Below are 19,522 nucleotides of genomic sequence, written 5' to 3' on the forward strand. Positions count from 1 at the left end.
TGGATTTGATCCCTTCTCAGATGAATTACAGTCCATTAACACATAAGTCAATTATTGGACTAAATTAAATCTAATAATAATGCCTGCTGCTCACAGCAGCACTAATTAATCTAAATACACTTACCTATCTCCCAAGGTTGTTTTTTTTTAAAGGCTTAATTGATGTTCCTAAAGTGCTCTGAGATCTTTAGATAATAGATTATCTGTGTGAGCAAAATATTATCTCTTATCAGACCATAAACTAATTAAAAGACGGATCTATTTACAAATTGCATTTTTACTTTAATCCCTTCAACCTATTCAGAAAGAATTTGCACTGGCCCAGAAAAACAATATTCCTATTATAAGCTTATTATTACTTTACAGGTTCTTAAGTGGTCCTTTCATTCAGAAAATGAAAGGGTGAAGGAGAAAAAACAACCATTAAAGTGCTGACAAAAAAAAAAAAGGACCTGGAACCTTTATATTCTACCTCCGATAAATGGTACAGATAGGGAAGAGAGGGATCAGTGACCTGAAACCTTAGATCCTTTCATTTATTTTCATTTCACAAAAGGCAGAAGACATTCTATCCTGTTTGTTCACCATCTATGTAAGCGGCGCAGTTGGGCAGGCAGAGCTCTCTTGGTTGGCTGAAGGCATTTTTTGCCTCATTTGTATTTCACAGCCACTGGGTTTTTGGTTTAATTTGTCCCCAGCTACTGCTGTCCTGGGGGGCACTGAGCAGCGATAGCCACCAGTGCAGAGGTGTGCGAGCCCTCGGCTCCTCTCGGTGGAGTGAGCTTTAATTCGCAGAGCGTGTGGGTGTGCCGGAGCTGGGCTGTGGTGTGGGGTCCATCACTAATCGGCACGTTCCAGGTGGTGTTTGCCCATGGATCCATTCCATCACAGCTCCAAAAATACTCTCAGGTCCCTCGGGAGGTTATAAACCTTGTGTTTTATAAACCTTCCCATTGATAAGCTCTCTAGTCTACAGTGTGGAGGCTTTATTTGGGGCAGGGCACAGGTGGGACATCAGCACAGGGCACTGAGGCAGTGCCAGTCCCTTGAGAGGCTCCCCCGGCTTCTGTGGGTTTAGCTCCGAACCCCCGTGGGACGGGTTTGGGGTCTGAGCAAAGCCTGGGTTTGTCAGTGGGGACCGGAGGGAAGGGAAGGGAAGGGAAGGGAAGGGAAGGGAAGGGAAGGGAAGGGAAGGGAAGGGAAGGGAAGGGAAGGGAAGGGAAGGGAAGGGAAGGGAAGGGAAGGGAAGGGAAGGGAAGGGAAGGGAAGGGAAGGGAAGGGAAGGGAAGGGAAGGGAAGGGAAGGGGGTGTGCACACGATGCCGGGTGTGACCTCCACATGCCACGGTCGTTCTGGGCACAGACAGATGTACTTCTTTGGGTGGTACACAGACAGCAAGGCGCTGAGGCAAACGGGTGTCACTTCCTGGGGCCGCTCCAGCCGGGCTGGTGAGCCCTGCAGCCCCCACCTCCTGTTCGAGCTGGAGCTGCCCGGAGATGCCAGTGGACCTGCCCACGGAGAGCACATTACAGCTGTCTAGACATCAGCCACACTCCATCCTGCCAGAGATTTCATTTGTGGTAGAAGTGGGCTCTGTTCCATAAGGAGGTGTAATATGTGTGGAAAATATTATAGCAAAATAGCCTCCTTTAATTGACTCTAAATTTTGCAGGATTCCTTCCTAGGTTTGGGTAATCCGGTGCTCTCCAGAATTAATGGCTGACATAGCACTTCTTCGGGCTTGGCAGCCTGACAGCTAATTTAGAACTCCCTAAACTCATTTCACTAATGACTCCCATTTGTTCTATCTGAAAGCCTGGAAACAAATGCAAAATACCAGTGCCATTGTCCCATCTTTAGCAAGTCATTCTTTCCCTCAGCATTTCTGGCACCTTAACAGCAAGCTGCCTTGGGAAATCTGATTAACCCTTTCCCTTCATGGAATAGTTTAAATCAATTTTGATCCCTCTCCTGGAAAGAGCAGGAGAAAAAAACTAAACTTATTGTGGCTGGAAGGCTCAAAATTTCTGTGCAAGAAAGATAAGAGATATAGTCCAAACATCAGTTTGGATTTGTGAAACATCGCTGTATTTCCACACTTTGTCCACGTGTATTTCCAAGCTGCTTTTCTTGCCAGGAACAGGTGCGTGCAAGGGTTTGTCTGTCAGCACAGCACAGCCCCAAATCCCGAATGAGCTGGGATCTGCTTTGTAATTTATTGTGCTGGCCCATCAGGATGGCTGTTTCACATTTAACTGAAGTATCGCTGCCTCCAGTCTCTTCCCATTACAGTTTTGACATCATGACAAGACAAATAAAATTTTTAAAAGACCTTTTATCTTCTAAACCATTTATTTTCACTTACTTAGCCCGGGGGCAGAGCTGACCTCAGCGTAGGGGATGATCATTCACCGTGGCAGCTGTACAGTCATATGGGTCCTGGGGACAGGGCTGAGCCCTCCAGCTGCTGTGCTGCGGCTCTGGCCTTTTCCCTGCTTGCCTGGCAATCCCTGAGAGCTGTGTTATTTTTTGTTCCTTAAAACGTCTCCCCTTTTCATTTGCAGTGGGGCAGTGGTGAAGCTGTTCCTTGAAAGCAGATGAGGGGATGAGCTGAAGCTTCAGGCAGCTCAGGGTTTTGCTGAGCCAGGAGGAGCCTCTGCATGAGGCTGGGGATGGGGCTGGGGATGGGGCTCCCAGCTTGCTCTGGGCAGCGAGGGCTCTTGGCTGTCCTCACCTTCCTGGTGGCTTTGAAAGGTTCAATTTGAAACACACTGTTAGCATCTAACACAAACCATCTGTACACTGAAGACATTTTCGGTTTTTATTCTGCCATATTCTGTGCCCATGCCAGTTGGGGAAAAGCCTTGCTTAGGCAGGATGAGAAGTTTGAGAAAAATCCTAGCCTTTTTGATTCATGACAAACCTGTTTTGAACAATTACTTTGTTGCCAATTTCCTTTACTTTTGATTTTGATAGCTGCTCTCCTGAGCTCCTGCTGCAGCTACCATCACACCTGAAGTCCAGTCTCTCTGCAATAGTCCTTGTTTTGTACCTGCACTAACAGCAAAACCTTAAACTTATTTTGCCTCTGACATCACACTGATTTTGGATTTCCCTGCTCCTGGATCTTGAGATAGCTTAAAGAACCTGACTTTCATCAGGAAAAAAAGAATCTCCTTTTAACTCTGTGTCTAAACTTCACAAGTCTCCACAAGCACTGGTCAGGGTTTGGAAAACATAGGCCTGTCTGTCAGCAAATATTAGAGACTCAGAAATAATGAGGAGAGGTAATTTAGAGATCTGCTGATAATTTGTCATTTTTAATTCCTGTGTGGAGTGGAAAGTGAGCTACAAAGTGAAAAATCTTTATTTTCATGCAAGTCATAAAAGGATTTTTGTTAACAGTTTGTGTGTGTGTATAATTCTGCCCTGTGATTTAAGTGTTCTCATTAGAAATGCAGAATAGGAAATAGGATCCCATCTGTGAGCAATTTAAGAGGAAGTGAGACAATGGAGTCGATCGCTGCTTCAGTTTAGATAATCAATACAAATATTATTAGTATAGTGATTTATCTTCTTAGACACTTTATGAAAATGTGAATGCCAGCCCCTGAAGACAGGTCAATATGATGTTATCTGTTCTTGCCTTGCTGTGTTTATGGTGCTTTCCCATGAAGGTCAATCAGCTGCTTTGTTAAATGTTCTTCCCTGGATCTGATGAAATAACACAGAAACAAACTTAGGGCTTTCTTTTCTCCTCTATGGCTCCAGAAGTGCACTGTGCTTGTCAGTATAGTGATTTCTTTTGTCCGAAATCTGTACTGGGGACTGCTAGGGGGACACTGGGAGGTGATCTTTAGGGTCCCTTACAACGCAGACTATTCTTTGATGGAGCTCTGGAAGAAGTTTTCATTATTTTAAATATTTTTCTAGACCAGCAGTGATTCTGTGCAAAAAATGCTGAGAGCTCCTTTGGGTTTATTGCAGTTGTTCTGTGTTGGTATTTGTTACCAAACCTCGTTTTTTGCTCTCTGAGGTTTTCTTATGTCTAAGCATTTGGCTAGTCATTGATTAATTCAAGTTGGCTTTTGGGGTGCAATTAAAAGTACCTTACAAATAGGCTAGTCTGCATTTCCAAAAGGGTTTTTAATTGCTTTTACTTTAGACAAGAAGGAAGGAAAACATTGTCAACAAATGGTCTTGTACATTTTGCTTTGGGTGAACATTCGCATACATGATGTCACGTGGCCAAATATTTCCTTCACAAGAAACATTTGGAAGAAATGAGAAATGTCAATAACCCTGTTAAGAACTGCCTAACTAAAGACAGGATGGGGAATACAAAACCTGATGTGAAGATTGCACTTCTCCTTGAAGGTACCATGGAACCTCACCCGGCTGTTGTTCGAGGTTCCTGAAGTCAGATTCCTGGAGACTCATAGTGGTGGTGACATCGGCCACATCACTCACCTGGAGCATCTCCTGCTCTCCTTGGCTGATCTGGAGTGGTGGGATGCTGGGGCTGGACCCTCCAGACACTGGACACAGAAGGAATTTTGTTCCTCACGTATAATGAAGTGGCATGAATTTCATCGTCTCAGTGTCCTCATATGTGCCTCCTCAGCCCAGAACCGCCTCACCCCCTGGTGTGCCAGCAGGATGAAAGCTTTGCAGATGGAAAGATGCTAAGGAGAAGTGCTAATGGAGACCACACTGGTAGCCTGGTTAGAAGTAATTATTTGGTGCTTTGAGATGCTGTGAGACTATTCCTGTTTTCAGGTTGGGGTTTCCTCAAGAAAGTTGTTAAATTTATAAAAAATAAGGCACTTCAGTCACTCCGATTTCATCTCAGCTCTTTGAAAAAAATAGATAGTCAGGAATTTCCGCAGCTGCAAGGTGGAGCACAGCAAACATTAACAAGGCCAGTAGCATTGCGTGGCCGTCTGCAAGAACAGGGAAGCGCCCAGGCCCTGCAGAACTGCACTGGGGCTCGGCAGAAAGGTGAAAAATAACAAAGCTGTGAAGAGGAGAAACTGCTGACACTTGGAAAGCTGGAAGAGTCCAAAAAGGGAGCTGAAAATACCCCCCAAAAATGACTATCTGTGGCTTGAATGAAATAGTGTCCGATCAGCATACAGAAACCGCTGAATCCAGGCCGTTCCAATACTGGCATTTTCCAGACTGCTTGCCAGTCGGATGCAGAGGAGAACACGTGTGGAGCGTCTGCAGTCGCAGTGCTCTCAAGAAGTCCCAGTAAAAAAGAAGAAACACCTACTTTTTCCTCCAGTGAGGAAGAGTGGGGGTATTGGGGTTCAAGGAGATGGGAAGGTAGCTGCACTCTGCGAGCATCCCTTTTAATGAGCTGTGCCAGCAATAAATAGTGCTCACTTTGGTCCCTGAAGAGCTTTCAGTATTTTCTGAATGCCTATAATAGACAGTTCATGCTTTTATGGTGAACATAGGAGCTGAGACCTTCTCAATATATCCTGAGCTTGGAGTCCCTGAATTGTGCTGTAGCTGCCTTGGGGATGTGTCTGTCCTTTGTTGATGCTGCCTGGAGTGGTGGAGCTTGGACCATAACAGGGTAGTGCTCAGATATTTTTGCCCTTGTCTCTGTGAGCTGAAATGTATGCCCAGAAGCCTTCTCCTCTTCTGCACTTGCAGCTGCCAAGAAAGGTGCCTTTCTTCCCAGAGCAATATGAACAAAACCACTGTGACCCTGCCTCTTTCAGCTGTGATGAGTTTTGGGTGTTCTCCAGCAGTGACAGCAGCTGTGCTGGCTGGAGGGCTCTGGCCCCAGGTAGCACTGTGGAGAGGAGTCCTTGTTCTCCTCTGCTGCTCAGCTGCTCTGGCCTCATCCCAAAGCTGGGCTGGTGGGGCAGAGAAGGAGCAGACGTTGCTCCTGAGCAGCTCGATGGTGATGTGAGCCTCTGGTGTTTGACCACACGGTGGGTGATATGCTTGGGATCCTGGCTTCGAGCTGGTGCGCTTTGGTTTACATCTGATGTTCTCAAGTGCTTTTGGAAGGACAAGCAGGAGAGGAAATGGCTGTTGGAATGTGAGAGGGGAGCTGTAGCATCATGGGATGTTACTTACAGCCTTTGGAGGTTGTGAGGAACTTAGAGCAGAAGCAGCAGGGAAGGGCTAGGAATAGGATGGCACGTAAGTACCAGACAAATCTAAAAAATATTGTCCGGGTATCCCCAGTGCTTGGCCAGGGATAGCTGCAAGGCTCACAATTTGCAGGGGTGAGTGCTGAAGCAGACTGGGGGATGCTTGAGGTTCCTGGTTTCAAATCACATACTTGGTTAGTTAGAGGGGGAACACTGCAGCTCCCAAAAGCTGGTCTTGTCCTGTTAGGATCAGTGACGTAGGACCAGGATCCAGTGCCGAAGGAACTTGCCTAAAGGTAACTTCAGCATAAATCCCCAGTAAGGTTTCTGCTGGTTGCATGGAGGGATCACAGGGCTGGATCTCTGTTACAGCCAAGGCTTGATTATCCTTTTTCCTACACTCCTGAAACTCCACCGATTTCAACAGAGCCATTCCTGGAGCTCCTGTGTGAGACTGAAAGGAGATTAAGTGCCCAACAGTGCCTCCCATTCCTCCTGTGTCTTGCACCTTTGTTCAGACCTTGCATTTCAAACCATTTTAGCCGGTGGGAGGCAAATCAAAGCTGTTAGGTTTGAGCCGGTGACAATGGCCTGGTGCTGTGTGGTGTGCCCAGCCCCTTGCCTTTGTGCAACGTTTGTGATTCTTGCCTTTATTTCATTTGCTTCGGCATCTGCATTTGTAACCGCTTTTTTCCAAGTGAAGTTTCTGACTGGTGATTCATTAGGAGTAAATAGGCAAAAGGATATTGACTTTACACCTACTAATTTGGGGGTGCTAACAAGCACATGTAAGAGCTTTATAGTCACCGGGTAAATTGTCCCACCTGGGGGGGCTGGAGGAGGGGAGATAAAAAGCATTACAAAGCAGCAGCACTTTTGTTTCTAGCTCCTAGTCTTGGCTGTTCCTGCTGCTACTGGAGCTGGGGTGGAGGTTCGATGGTTACCATAGCTAGAGCCTGTTCTGAGCTTCCTCAGGATTTTCCAGCGCCATTAGACCCGGGTGGGCACGGGACTAAGACCCTAATGATGGGTGCCTAATGTGTTCACTCAGAAGTTGGGTGTCCCTTAGCCCGGCTGAGGGAAGAAGCCCTCCTTCCCGTGCTGGCCGCAGTCGCGGTGCTCGGTGCCCTTGGGCACGCCTTGGCACGGGCGCTGCTGGCCAGGGGCACCCGCGTCCCACGGGCACGGCCGGGGCAGCCCACTCTGCTGGGGCACTGCTCAGTCCTGCGGCTGCAGATGTGTCTGTCCCTCTCCAGCCGTGCCAGTGACACCGCAATGCCACCCTCAGGTGTGCTCAGATCAGGATGCACTGGCTCAGAGAGTGACCTGTTGCAGGGCAGCTGGAGCACAGCTGAGAAGCGACGGTCCCCAGCCCTGGTGGTCCTGCTTGAAGAAGAGGGTTGAGCTGGGTCACCTCTCGAGAGCCTTCTCAGCCCGAGTTACTGCTTTGATGAGTGTCTTTCAACACTGATTGCCAGAAAAGAAATAGCAGGTAATGCCACTGGTGATCCCTTTGCTCTGAAGGCAGTGATTTTCCTTTGGATGCATTCAGGGCGACCCTTGGGAAGTGACTTTTGTGGTTTGTCCCCATTTGTGATTTTTGTATTGAGATTTTTAAGAATTTGTATTACTTTAAAAATTGGAGATAGTCAAAAATTTTCATTCTTCCGCTTGGGTCCTTCTGCCCTTTTGCTCAGTTGGGGTGACCCCCCTGTGTGGAACGGATGATACCATCTGCACAAGGGTGTGTAAGCTGTAGTTTATCTCAGAAGATGTGTGCTGGGGAGGGGAGAGGCATGCTGTGTACCAGGGTGAGAACCAGCTCTCATCTCTGCTCCTCTCTGGACATGAGTCTGGTGTGCTGTGTGCTCAGAACAGAAGGAAGCTGTCACCTGATGTCAGGCTCCTACTCTGTAGCTGTGACTTCAGCCTCACCCATTCTCCTCCTCCTCTGTGCCTGACCTGGCTGCATCCAATATCTATCTCTCAGCAGGAGGAATCTGAGAAAATGCAGCAAACTTCGGCTCCTGGGGCTAAATTGTTGTGCTCTCTAACAGCAAACTGTGTTGAACTAATTGACAACCAGCTTTAAACGTACCCCAATCAAGCAAACACATTGATTTATTTTTTCCTCTCTTGCCAAGCACTAAGCAGCTTCCAGCTTGGTTTCCTCCCCAAGAAGTGGATAACTCATCTATTGTGTAGTAAAACTGATGGGCAGTGTTGACTTCTATACAATCCTTTCAGTATGCTGAGGGAGGAAGGAGTCCTTATGCTTCTATGAATGTTTGACCACTTAAATAAAAGCAAAACAAAAAAAGCCCAACCCAAAACCACACACAACAACAAAAGATGATCCATTTTCTCTGGATGTCTTTGAAAGAAGCTTAGTTTAGAGACAGACTGGAGAGAAAGGCTATTGATTTTGTTTGACCTCCAAAGAGACTGCGGTCAGTATATTTTCCCTGTTGGAGGTGGTTCAGGGCTCTGAATTTCCGTGTCAGCGTTTGTATCCTGAAGCACACTGAAGCTTTTGCTGCTTCTTCAATAAATAGCAAACTGTAAGGAAAGGTAATGATGGAGTAAATTTCTTTCCCTCTAGATCTGCCCTTCCATTCTTTTTCTTTCATTTGTAGTGTGGTCATGTTGCTGATGAAGCATTTACAACCTTTTTCATTGAATGCTGTGCAGATTTGTGGGTTAAACTGAGAATACAGGCATAGTTTTGTAATCCCTCTCTTGGTTTTTCTAGGGCTGAGCCAGGTCCTTTCCCAACGTCTTGCTTGCACCAACAAGCAGCAAGATACCTTCCTGTGTAGAGTAATAAATGTTCTAAAAACTGCGATCCTCTCTTCTACCCTGATTATTCTCAACCTTTGCCGAGGAAAGCCTTCCTGAATTTTGCTTAGTCTCCTGAAGAGAAATAGTCTCTGGGGACTTGGTTGTACTGGAAATGCTCTGCTTGGTAAAAGTCTGTGTAGTTTTGTAGATGTTCTTGTAAAATGGCTCATGAAAACTGATGTGCCCTTTCTCTGGCAGCCATCTACCAAAGGATGTCTTCCAGGGGTTGCAATACCCGTGGGTTAAGTCGGTTGTCAGGTCTGAAGGAGCTTCTCGGAGCTCCCTGTAAGATGAGCAATGCCAGCAGGCATCTCTCCATGCTGAGGTGTCAGCTGTGTTATCTCCTTCTCATTTAACAATATGCCTCACGTGCTGTGATTTTGGGGTGCGTGCTTCCGCCTGCGTGGCCACAAGTTCAACACAGCCAGTTTGCTGCTGTCAGCACATCAAAGGGCATCCTGATAAAGCTGCCACAGCCTAATCAAGTCGTGGTAGAGAGTTGCTGATGCTGGGTACCAGCTGCTGAGCTCCCCGGTTGCCTTTGCCAGCATGAGTTTCATTTCTAACCCACACAGAGAGAGCTTCTTCTTGGAATCCCCTCTTCAGAGGAAGGGCTGGTCTTCCTGCCACTGCCAGCCTCACCTCTACTTCTGGCTGTGCTCTGGGTCAGGGTGGAGGCTGCTGCTGTGGGTGTGTGAGCCCTGCAGTGTGTGTGGGCTGCTGACAACTGCATGGCACCGGTTTCTAACTTTAGCACTCCATTTCACTGGAGCAGTGGCCGAGTACATCCCTAAAAACAATGAATGGCTGAGCATTTATTTGTGCAGTCTGGGCCAGGCTGAGGCTGCAGCCCGTGTTGCATGTGTAACTCTGCTGATACCCCAGAGCAGGACTTTGAGGGTTCCCCAGAACCTTTCCCTGCTGTCTTCAGCCCAAATGCCCCACTCCCCACATCTGAATATTCAATTATATCAACCCCTTGCAAATGGCTCAGCAGTCACCTCCAGGAGTGGTGAGAAGAGAGAGCTGGAACTCTGTGTTAAGCCTCTGCACAAACACGAAGGCAAGGAGCTGAAGGGAAGAGCTTGTGGGAGGGGTGGATTTGCAAATGATATCCTCCTGTTTGCACTGGACCACTGGGAAGGACAGGGCAATGCAGAGCGGCTGCCATGGGACAGTTTAGTAGTATTTATTACTAAATTAATACTATACTTATTATAATTATTGTATTAATTTATAATTATTACTTATAATAATATTTAAAAATAAATACAAACATTATTATTAAAATAATACAACATTCAAATCAATGCATTGCTTGCTTTGGGAGTAAGTAGTCCTGAGCTTGTGGTCTGAGCACAGACTGGGCTGTTAGGTATTGCCCACCTCAAGGTCATCATGAAGCTTTGTTAATTAATAAGCAGGAAGTTTTGCTTAGAGCCCTGAGTAGCAGATGACAGGCCAGCTGAGCATATTGCTGGAAGGATAGGTAATCACAGGGAAAGCAGCCGTGCTCTGTGTTACCCTGTTGCAGTGGCTTCTAGCAGGTGGTCAGCAGGACATTGTGATGACAGATCAGAAATATGACAAGTTCTTGTTAATGATCAACATCAAAAACTAAGAACATGTAGTAAAGCAAAGATGTACTTGTGTCTTAACTGCCTGTGCTTCTCAGAGCTGGGTACCAGAATATCCCTTTGATTCTCAAAGGTAATTGCACCTCTTAATTAGCTGGAGAAAAAAATCCCACAGCCTGAGATCTTGCTATATAAATTATAATTAACCCCTTGGCACTGGAAGTTGAGATTTCCTGCCCCCAAGCACAAATGCAAAACACATTAGCAGCACTTGACATCAGGCCCCGAGCAGCCAGGGGTCAGGCTGCTACCCCAAAATCCAGGTGCACTTCCCAGCGCAGCAGGGAAATGGCAAGGAAGCCACAGGAACCCAAGGGGAAGCTCTAAATACACCATTTTGAGGAGGTTTGACCTGCTTTCTTTTCAGAGCTGCAAATGTCCCAACAGGAAGGACAACACAGAAAAAACAAACCCAACCCCGGAGAAGAGCCGGGAGCGAGGAGAGGAGTGGATTTGTGAGGCGACATGGCCGGGTGCCCCGCCGTGAGAATGGCGCTGGCGCTGCCGCCCCACACACCTCCAGCCCAACCATTGTCTGGTGCCAGACACACTTGGCTGTGCCTGTTGTGTGCAGGGCTGGGCCACCCACTGCTGTCATTCACCAGCATCCTGTTTTTTTGTCTCCTTTTCATCGCGCCTGCTGGGGGATGAGCGTTAACTCCTCACACCAGAGGTGACCTGTGGGGAAGTGCCAGGTTGGGCAGCTGGCGGCAGGGAGGTGACAGCATGGCTGGGGGATGGGGCTGCCCCAGCCTGTCTGCACCTGTGGCACTTCCCTGCCCTCTCCCCTCATCCACACTGGGACCTTGGAGGAGGGCCGGGCCTGTTGAACACCTGGAAAGCCATGCCAGAGTCACAGAACGGTTTGGTTTGGAAGGGATCATAATGTCAGGTAGTTCCCCACCAGGAGCTTGCACTGAAGCTCCTTAGTCCGTGTTAGCTTTGCTCCTTTGGGATCCTGCATGGAGAAGGGGCTCCCTTCTGGCACAGGTCAGGCTGCAGCTTTGTCCTGGGCTATAAAGCCCTTGGAGAAGGTGTTGTTGGCCAGGGGCTGTCTCTTGTCCCACCACTGTGGTGTGTCCTCAGGTTCCTCTGTTCTGGTGGTGCTGGCCATGAGTGTCCCAGCAGCAGTTGCTGAGTTCAGGTGGTGGCAGCAAATATGGGGAGACTTGTCACCTTGGCAGGGTTCAAAGGTGGCTTTGTCCTCCCATGCCAAAAGCGGGGACAGCCCAGTTCTTGGGCTTGGCACACAGGTGTGGCCAGCAGGACTGCCTGCAAATATTCAGGTCTGTATAGGTGTAGGGGTGGGCAATTCTCTGTGCACTCCAAAGGTTGGAGGGTGATCAAAGAAAGGGAGTCAGAAGGTGTCCTGGTTGGGAGGAGGAATGTGCTTGCTGGTGTGGGGTAGCGAGTGTTGGAAGGAGGGTCTGGGTTTGTCCTCTGTCTGTATGTCTGCAGGTCCTTGGAGTGAATTCTGTGCTGATTGCAGAGCTGATCACAGAGCCCTCCAAGCTAAGTGAGCTCTGTCAATCCCAGTTTGGCTGTGGGCTGCACACCTACAGCAGAGATGTTCCCTGCCAGTGCGGCACCCAGCAGCTCCAGGGATCTTTTGCCATGCAGGTCCTTGGGGCCACCCCTTCAGGGTGGGGAGAGGACGGCAGGATGGTCTGTCCCAGTGAGGACAAGAAAGCGTGGAGAGAATTTTGGATGGAAACATGGGGCTGAGTCTGAGCTTTAAAGCTGGTCTGGATCTCTAGAGAAATAGCAAATAATATAATGCAATACAGATTATCTGCTGTCAGTGCTGCTTCTCTAAACTTAGAATGCCCCCCCAAAAATGCTATCGGAGATATTACCTCTTTTCTTTGCTGCTCTTTATAATGCCACAGATGAGGACTGGCTTAGTTCTGTACTTGACTTATTTTTTATATTAAGATTTAACATGGGATCTGCTTTTCTTAATCCAAACACTTATGGTTTGAATGCAGAATTATATTTGAGATTTTTAAAGTACCTTTATTAAAACGTAAAACTAATTTTACAGTTCTGACAGGTCTTATTTAAATACACAGTGCCAGATGCCTTTTGTCCCAAATGACTTCAGTAAAGAAAAAAAAAAAGACTTTTAAAACTTCTCATGCAATTAAAATGCAGTAAAAGGAAAGTATATAGTCTTACATAGGCTGAGGACTAGGGGTAACAGTTTAAGAGAAGTCCCATGATAAATGTTTCCAAAAATAAATATGTGAAACCAAAGGTGTTAAAGGGAGAGTTAATGTGATACCTGATTTTTGGTGGTTGTTGCATTATTTCTGTTGCTCATGCCCTGAGAACGGTTGTAAGAATTGTGCTGTGTCTGTGGGGAGAAACTTCTCCAAAGGGGCTGGTATAGAGGACTTTTCTCCACCGTCCTTCCCCGGAGGTACTCTTCAGGGTGCAGCTGATTCCAGGTGTCCCCAGGTGCTGTAGAAGATCAGTCCTTGCCCACATCTTTTAACCTGTACTCCAAAATAGTCACACTCTTATATCCCCTGACCTAAGAGCGACAATTTTCTATACTTCATTTAATAATAAGTTATCTTTTATCTGGCAAAAGGAGCTTCAGCAGCACATGCATTAAGAAGTCAGGTATCTTTGAAAATGTGTTTGTGACCTTGTCTAAGAGCAAATTCTGCCTAAAATCTCAAAACAGAAAGGAATTTTCCACATGTGCCAGAATATTTTCTTCTGGTAGGTTGTGCTGCTGCTTTTTCTCCTTTGGGTTTCAGAGCCACAAGAATCCCACTTAAAACACCAGAGCATCCTGCAACTTTTTCAGCATATTTTTCACTTGCTGAAAGAAGTGAATGTTACAATGAGTCCCTTTGAGAAAATCCATAGACACACTTATACTCTGATCCATAAAATTAATTATCTTAATTTCAGCTTTTACTGGTGCAGAATAAGAACCCTGCTTGGCAGAACCTGACATCTTTGTGTATTGGGCATATCTGAATATCTGATGATCTTAATTCAACCTATACTGCAGATGCTTTACACATTTCTCCTGATCAGTCCCGTTTTGGAGCACTCACAAACACAACAGTGGAGCCTGGACAGGCTGAATTCTGGAGTGTGCAAAACCATCTCATTAGGATGTGGGAGAGATTTATGTGTTTGGGACTCCTTGGAAAGAGGAGATGGTGGTGATGACATCACTCCTACTTCATCCCTAGGGATGAGCAGCCTGCCAGCAGCTGCCTGAGGGAGGTGGGCAGTGCTGCAGGGTCCCTGTGTTCTGCCCTGAGCTCCTGGGCACACACGGAGCAGCTCTGCAGAGACATGAGAGCACCTGGGTTGCTGGGCTGGTCATTCTCTCCTTATTGTTATTTTTGTGTACATCGGTGTTTTTATTGGGTGCACCTGAGACTGGGAACAAGAGAGTCAAAATACCTTCGTCAGGGTTTGTTCTTGCAGTAATTCTAAGCCTCCACAGGCACGGGAAAGGTTCACACTCTTTCCAGACCCAAGAGTCTCCAGCACTTTGGAGTGTTTCAGCGAGGAGCTCAGGGCCAGGTTCCGAGGTCGTTGTCTGTTGGGCTTGACTGTGTCAGTAGGAGTTTATTCAAATGAGAATGATCAAAGGCGTCAGAGTTTGGCCCTTTATTTTTCATTTTAGGTGCTTTTTCAAGCATAACAGATCTTCTGAACTTTTTTGAGGCTCATCCTTCAGTAATTCCAGACTCAGAGCCTGGCAGCTTGTCAAGCAGTTTTCCTGCCTCTGTATAAATACTGTCCACTTGAGCTGTGCTTGGAGGCAGCAGGACACCCTGGTGAGATAGAGGAATTTCTGTGCTAACATTCTGAACGTTTCTCTTTCCAGGCTTATTTCTTAGTCATAGCAAGTTTGCAGGTGGCAAAGTTCAGGGCAGAATTTGTTCACAGCTGTCGCCGCCCAGGCGTTTTTAAAGCACACAACTTCCCCGCCTCCGCTTTTACTGAATCTTGTCTAGATAAGCTTATTCACCATCGTTGAAGCAACTGCCAAAGTATTTTTAGTGTCTCTTATGGTGAATTATGTATAAAACATCTCCAAGAGGTCAAGTCTGACTTCCCACTTCTCAATCCTGTTTTCTTACATGTACAAAAGCGTGCAAATGGCTCCATGTTAGAATGACAGTATTTTACATTCATTTCTCACATGGCTAAGGGATGACCAGCCTCTGGGTAGTACCAGTAATAGGATACTTATGGCTCCGATTGGAGGGGAGGTGTGTGGGGGGATGTTTCTGTGTGTATTTGTTTATTTGTTTTGTTTTTCACAGAATTACATATTCAGGGATTTACTAAAGTTTTATTTAAGTTGGACAAAAATCTCTTAGGCCTACCTTGGTATTTATTCTTGTCTGATTCGGTCTTATATCTGCTGAACTCTCAAACAATTTTCATATGTGTAGGCTAATAAAAGACCTCAAATTAGCACATTTTCATTTCAGCTTCTCCCAAGATGTGGTAACTAGAGTGAGTTTGTAGGGACTATGTTTGGAAGCATTGTCATTCCATAGGAAGCTGGGCAGACTGGGGAAGAGGAGTTGTATCTTTTAGAACCTCCTTCTTACCTTGATAATGCCATTCTGGCATAAACAACACATCTCTACAGGATGGGGAGGGAGAATCTGCCTGAGATGCTTGGGGAACACCAGTTCAGCATGTCCCCTGGGTGTGTTTTGTTAGCCGCTGCTGAAGTGGTAGGGAAATTTTTTGTGTGGGCATCCCTACATGTAAGAGCCCTGTAAAGATCCAGGCCATGTTGAACAGGGCTTAGAGCAACCTGGTCCAGTGGAAGGTGCCCCTGCCCAGGGGGTTGGGACTGGCTGAGCTTGAAAATCTCTTCCAACCAACCATTATGTGATGTCACATTTCTAGGAATGGTGTGTTAGGCTTAAGTAGAGAGTGATATTAAATAGAGGAGAATGCTATCAAAGAGCCTGAGAGTGATACTTTCTGTCCTGACCATCCCGGGCTGTGCACCCTGTGGGGCTGACTGCAGCACGGCGTGTCCTGCCTGCACAGCTGGCCGGGCTGGGCACTCGGGCTGGTGTGCTTGGCACCAGCTCAGAGATTTCTGACCGTCTTGGCCCTGTGTGCTGCAGACGAGCCGGGGAGTGCCAAGGGACAGCTCAGAGTGCTGGATGTGGGGCGGGAGGTCGGTGCTGCGAGGCGGTGCTGTGGGAGTGGGAGCGGCCGAGAGCATCGCCCGGAGGCTGAGGCTCCTGCGGGCAGTGCAGAGCACATCCCCGAGGGTGTGCCCGGCAGCGAAGGGCTCTATGCCCGCAGGGAAGGGCTCTGTGTCCCGCAGGGAAGGGGCTCTGTGCCCCGCAGGGAAGGGCTCTGTGCCCGCAGGGAAGGGCTCTGTGCCCGCAGGGAAGGGGCTCTGTGCCCGCAGGGAAGGGGCTCTGTGCCCCCCAGGGAAGGGGCTCTGTGCCCGCAGGGAAGGGCTCTGTGCCCGCAGGGAAGGGGCTCTGTGCCCCGCAGGGAAGGGCTCTGTGCCCGGCAGGGAAGGGCTCTGTGCCCGCAGGGAAGGGCTCTGTGCCCCGCAGGGAAGGGCTCTGTGCCCGCAGGGAAGGGCTCTGTGCCCCGCAGGGAAGGGCTCTGTGCCCCGCAGGGAAGGGCTCTGTGCCCGGCAGGGAAGGGCTCTGTGCCCGGCAGGGAAGGGCTCTGTGCCCCGCAGGGAAGGGCTCTGTGCCCCGCAGGGAAGGGGCTCTGTGCCCGCAGGGAAGGGCTCTGTGCCCCGCAGGGAAGGGCTCTGTGCCCGGCAGGGAAGGGCTCTGTGTCCCGCAGGGAAGGGGCTCTGTGCCCGCAGGGTAGGGCTCTGTGCCCGGCCGGGAAGGGGCTCTGTGCCCGGCAGGGAAGGGCTCTGTGCCCGCAGGGAAGGGCTCTGTGCCCCGCAGGGAAGGGCTCTGTGCCCGGCAGGGAAGGGCTCTGTGCCCGGCAGGGAAGGGCTCTGTGCCCCGCAGGGAAGGGCTCTGTGCCCGCAGGGAAGGGCTCTGTGCCCCGCAGGGAAGGGCTCTGTGCCCGGCAGGGAAGGGCTCTGTGCCCCGCAGGGAAGGGCTCTGTGCCCGGCAGGGAAGGGGCTCTGTGCCCGGCAGGGAAGGGGCTCTGTGCCCGCAGGGAAGGGCTCTGTGTCCCGCAGGGAAAGGGGCTCTGTGCCCGGCCGGGAAGGGGCTCTGTGCCCGCAGGGAAGGGGCTCTGTGTCCCGCAGGGAAGGGCTCTGTGCCGAGTCCGCACCTTCCCCGTGCCGCTGCCCTCGGGCGGTGCAGGTGGGCTGAGCAGCGCGCAGCCCTCGGGAGAAGCTGTCCCCAAGCCTGGCCCAGGCTGTTCTCCAGAGGCAGGACCCTGAAGCCTCCTAGGGGTCTTTATCAGCACTCAGGGACTTCCGATGTGTGCCAAGTCCTTTGTGTGGAAGTATTTACAAAATCAGGTTGCTGTAGTGGAAATGCCTTTGAGGTCTTTGCCGCATTATAGATTTTCTTCAGATGTCTCCCATGCAAATATTTAACCTGTCTGGTTCCTGAGAGCTACTGAGGCTGTTGTGCGGGTGGCAGGTTGTGTCTGCAGCCCGTTCTTTGTTCACACTGAGCCCTCGCTCCTGCTTCCCTTCCCACCCCGTGATGGGGCAGGAAAGCGTGCCGGGGACTTGGCACTCGGTGTACATTTTGATGCCCTGAGGACCTTACACCCCAAAAAGTCTTTGCCCCAGGTGCAACAGTTAGGGTGCTGACCGAGTGAAAGTTACAGCGTTTTTTAAAAATCCTCATTTAGAGTAACAGCATCTTTCAAACCTTGGGTCGGAACTGGGAGCTGCTCCCTGGGCAGCTTCTGTGCTGACACCGAGCACTTCCTGTCTCGTGCAGCACAGTGGCTTCAAACAGACAATATCTGGAGCCTGGACCTCGAAGCTGCTCTTAGTCTTCCTCCCCACGAACATACCTTTTAATAATTTGATGTGCATATGCTGTGCTCAGGAGAGGCAGGATGAGCTCAGGACAGTGGTATGTGGGTCAGAGCTCTGCCCTCCCAAGCACCAGCCTCACTGACTGGGGTGGTTACTCCTGATTTGCATCTGAATATTTGAGAAGGGAGCTGGGTTCTGTGGATTATAACTATTAAATACCACTTAGTTTGCAGGACTATGCAAGTGTGCAGACAAAACTTAGGGATGCAGCCTTGATTCCCTCACTGGGCCACAGCCAGCAGGCTTCATTAGATCCTCCAGACTTTACCTAATTTTGGTGTTATTCCCTCATCGTTACATCATGACTGTTGAGACAAGGTCATTCTCTCCTGTGTTGTGGTCATGGAAGGGATTCATGTGGTTTTGGTAGGGGTAGGCAGTGTTTGAACAGATTTAATCTATTTTAGGCACTGTTGCCCATGTTGGGAGTCTCAGGAGGAGATTCAGCAGTGTGGGCTTTGCTCTCCCATCAGATGTGAGCTATGCACTGTGAACGGTGGGAATGTCCAGGTTCACAGCACCAGGGTAACAAACTGGGAAAGCTGCCCTCCATCCCAGGTGCTGTGCTCCCAGCCTCAGTGTGTCAGTGCACCCTCTTCATTCGCTGGAAATGGTTTCAAGTCTGAAAATTGATCTCCTGACTGTTTCAGAAAAAGAAGTGCAACCAAAGCAACAAAATCTTTGTCCCCTCTGAGATCCTTTTCCCCAGTGTCTGGCCAGCTGCGAGGTGCCTGGGTGTAAGCAGCTGTGTTCCTTCTCCCTGTGGCTCCCTTTTCAGGGGTTTCGCCTGCAAAAAAACACAAACCAGTGGATAGACTCAAAGTATCCAGTCCTTCTGCACCCTTTGTGTGTTTCCCCCTTTATCTCTTTCTTTATCTGGACCTGAGAATTTTGTGATTGGTACTTGTAAACTTTACACTTCTCAGGTGCTCTCTTTCTCCTCTCTTTCCCTCTGCCTTTCTGCTCCTGTCCTCCCACTCCCAGGAAATATCTGAAAGATAATTTGGCATATTTTCTGCCACCTTCACATATCTCCCTGACTTCATGTTTTCTTAGCTGGTAGATAGCTTTTCAACATATATATATATATGTAATCCTTTTCACCTAGACTTGTGAGGAATTCCAGTCTCTTCCAGTGGGAGTTTTCAGGAAGGTTTAGGTTAAATGGGCCAATAAGGCAAAACATGTAGCAGGAGATCTTACCCTCTAAAGACATCTTTTCTTTTTTGCTCTTTATTTTATTCCCCTGGAAAATATATCAGAATATCTAGCTGTCAAAGAATTTAAACAATAACACCTAATCTGAAGACTAGAGCACAGGGCCTTTGAAAATAAAGATTGCAATCTCTGTGTGGTGTGTCCAGGGACAGATGGGGCTGGAAGTCAGGGGTGCTGAGCAGCAGAATGCTTTGGGGCTGCTGCTCTGGCATGGCGGCACTCATTTCACCTGAACTGTCCTGTACATTCTCTTGGATTTTCCCTGGCACTTCCATTATGCCATGGCGTATTTATCACAGGACAGGACAGCATTCCAAGTCCAGTTTGAATTAATGTAAAATGTGTTGGTGGTGGCTGAGCTTTTCTCCTGCTATGTGTGAGTAGAGGGAGAGACATTAGCAGCCCCTTGTGCTGGGTCAGCTCCACCCCCCTAGGAACTCTGGCTGCGTCCTTGAGGGCTGGGATTCATCCCAGAAGAGTTCAGATGTGCTGTTTATGTGCTGTTTAAGGCGCCTGTCCCCACTTGTGAGAGCACTTAGGGAGGATGCCTATTGCACAAAGAAGCATCAGCTGTCAGGGGTGCTGCACACCCCTTGGGTTATGGCCAACTGGGTTATAACCCACCCTAAAGCTGCACTGATCTCTCTTGTAGAAAAGGGGGTCAGGGATCCCTAGAAATAAGATGTTTCCAACATCTTAAGACTCAGATTTTGCAAAAG

The 19,522-nt window shown here is 48.6% G+C and overlaps 1 protein-coding gene and 1 long non-coding RNA gene across 3 annotated transcripts in view; both read left to right on the forward strand.

Annotated features, from left to right (window-relative positions):
* The window catches only part of FGF18 (fibroblast growth factor 18), a 64,964-nt gene that overhangs the window by 25,681 nt on the left and 19,761 nt on the right, over positions 1 to 19,522 (forward strand). The gene's annotated exons all lie outside the window — the stretch shown is intronic.
* On the forward strand, positions 1,226 to 16,098 carry LOC146766107 (uncharacterized). Of its 2 annotated transcripts, none has more exons than XR_014958248.1 (3): positions 1,226 to 7,113; positions 7,449 to 7,605; positions 10,959 to 16,098. It is a non-coding gene; the product is annotated as an uncharacterized LOC146766107 (long non-coding RNA). The 2 variants fall into 2 exon arrangements; XR_014958249.1 differs by having other exon boundaries at positions 1,229 to 7,113; positions 7,454 to 7,605.

Source organism: Lonchura striata, chromosome 13, assembly GCF_050655825.1.
Source record: "Lonchura striata isolate lonStrDom1 chromosome 13, ASM5065582v1, whole genome shotgun sequence".
Taxonomy (NCBI): Eukaryota; Metazoa; Chordata; class Aves; order Passeriformes; family Estrildidae; genus Lonchura; species Lonchura striata.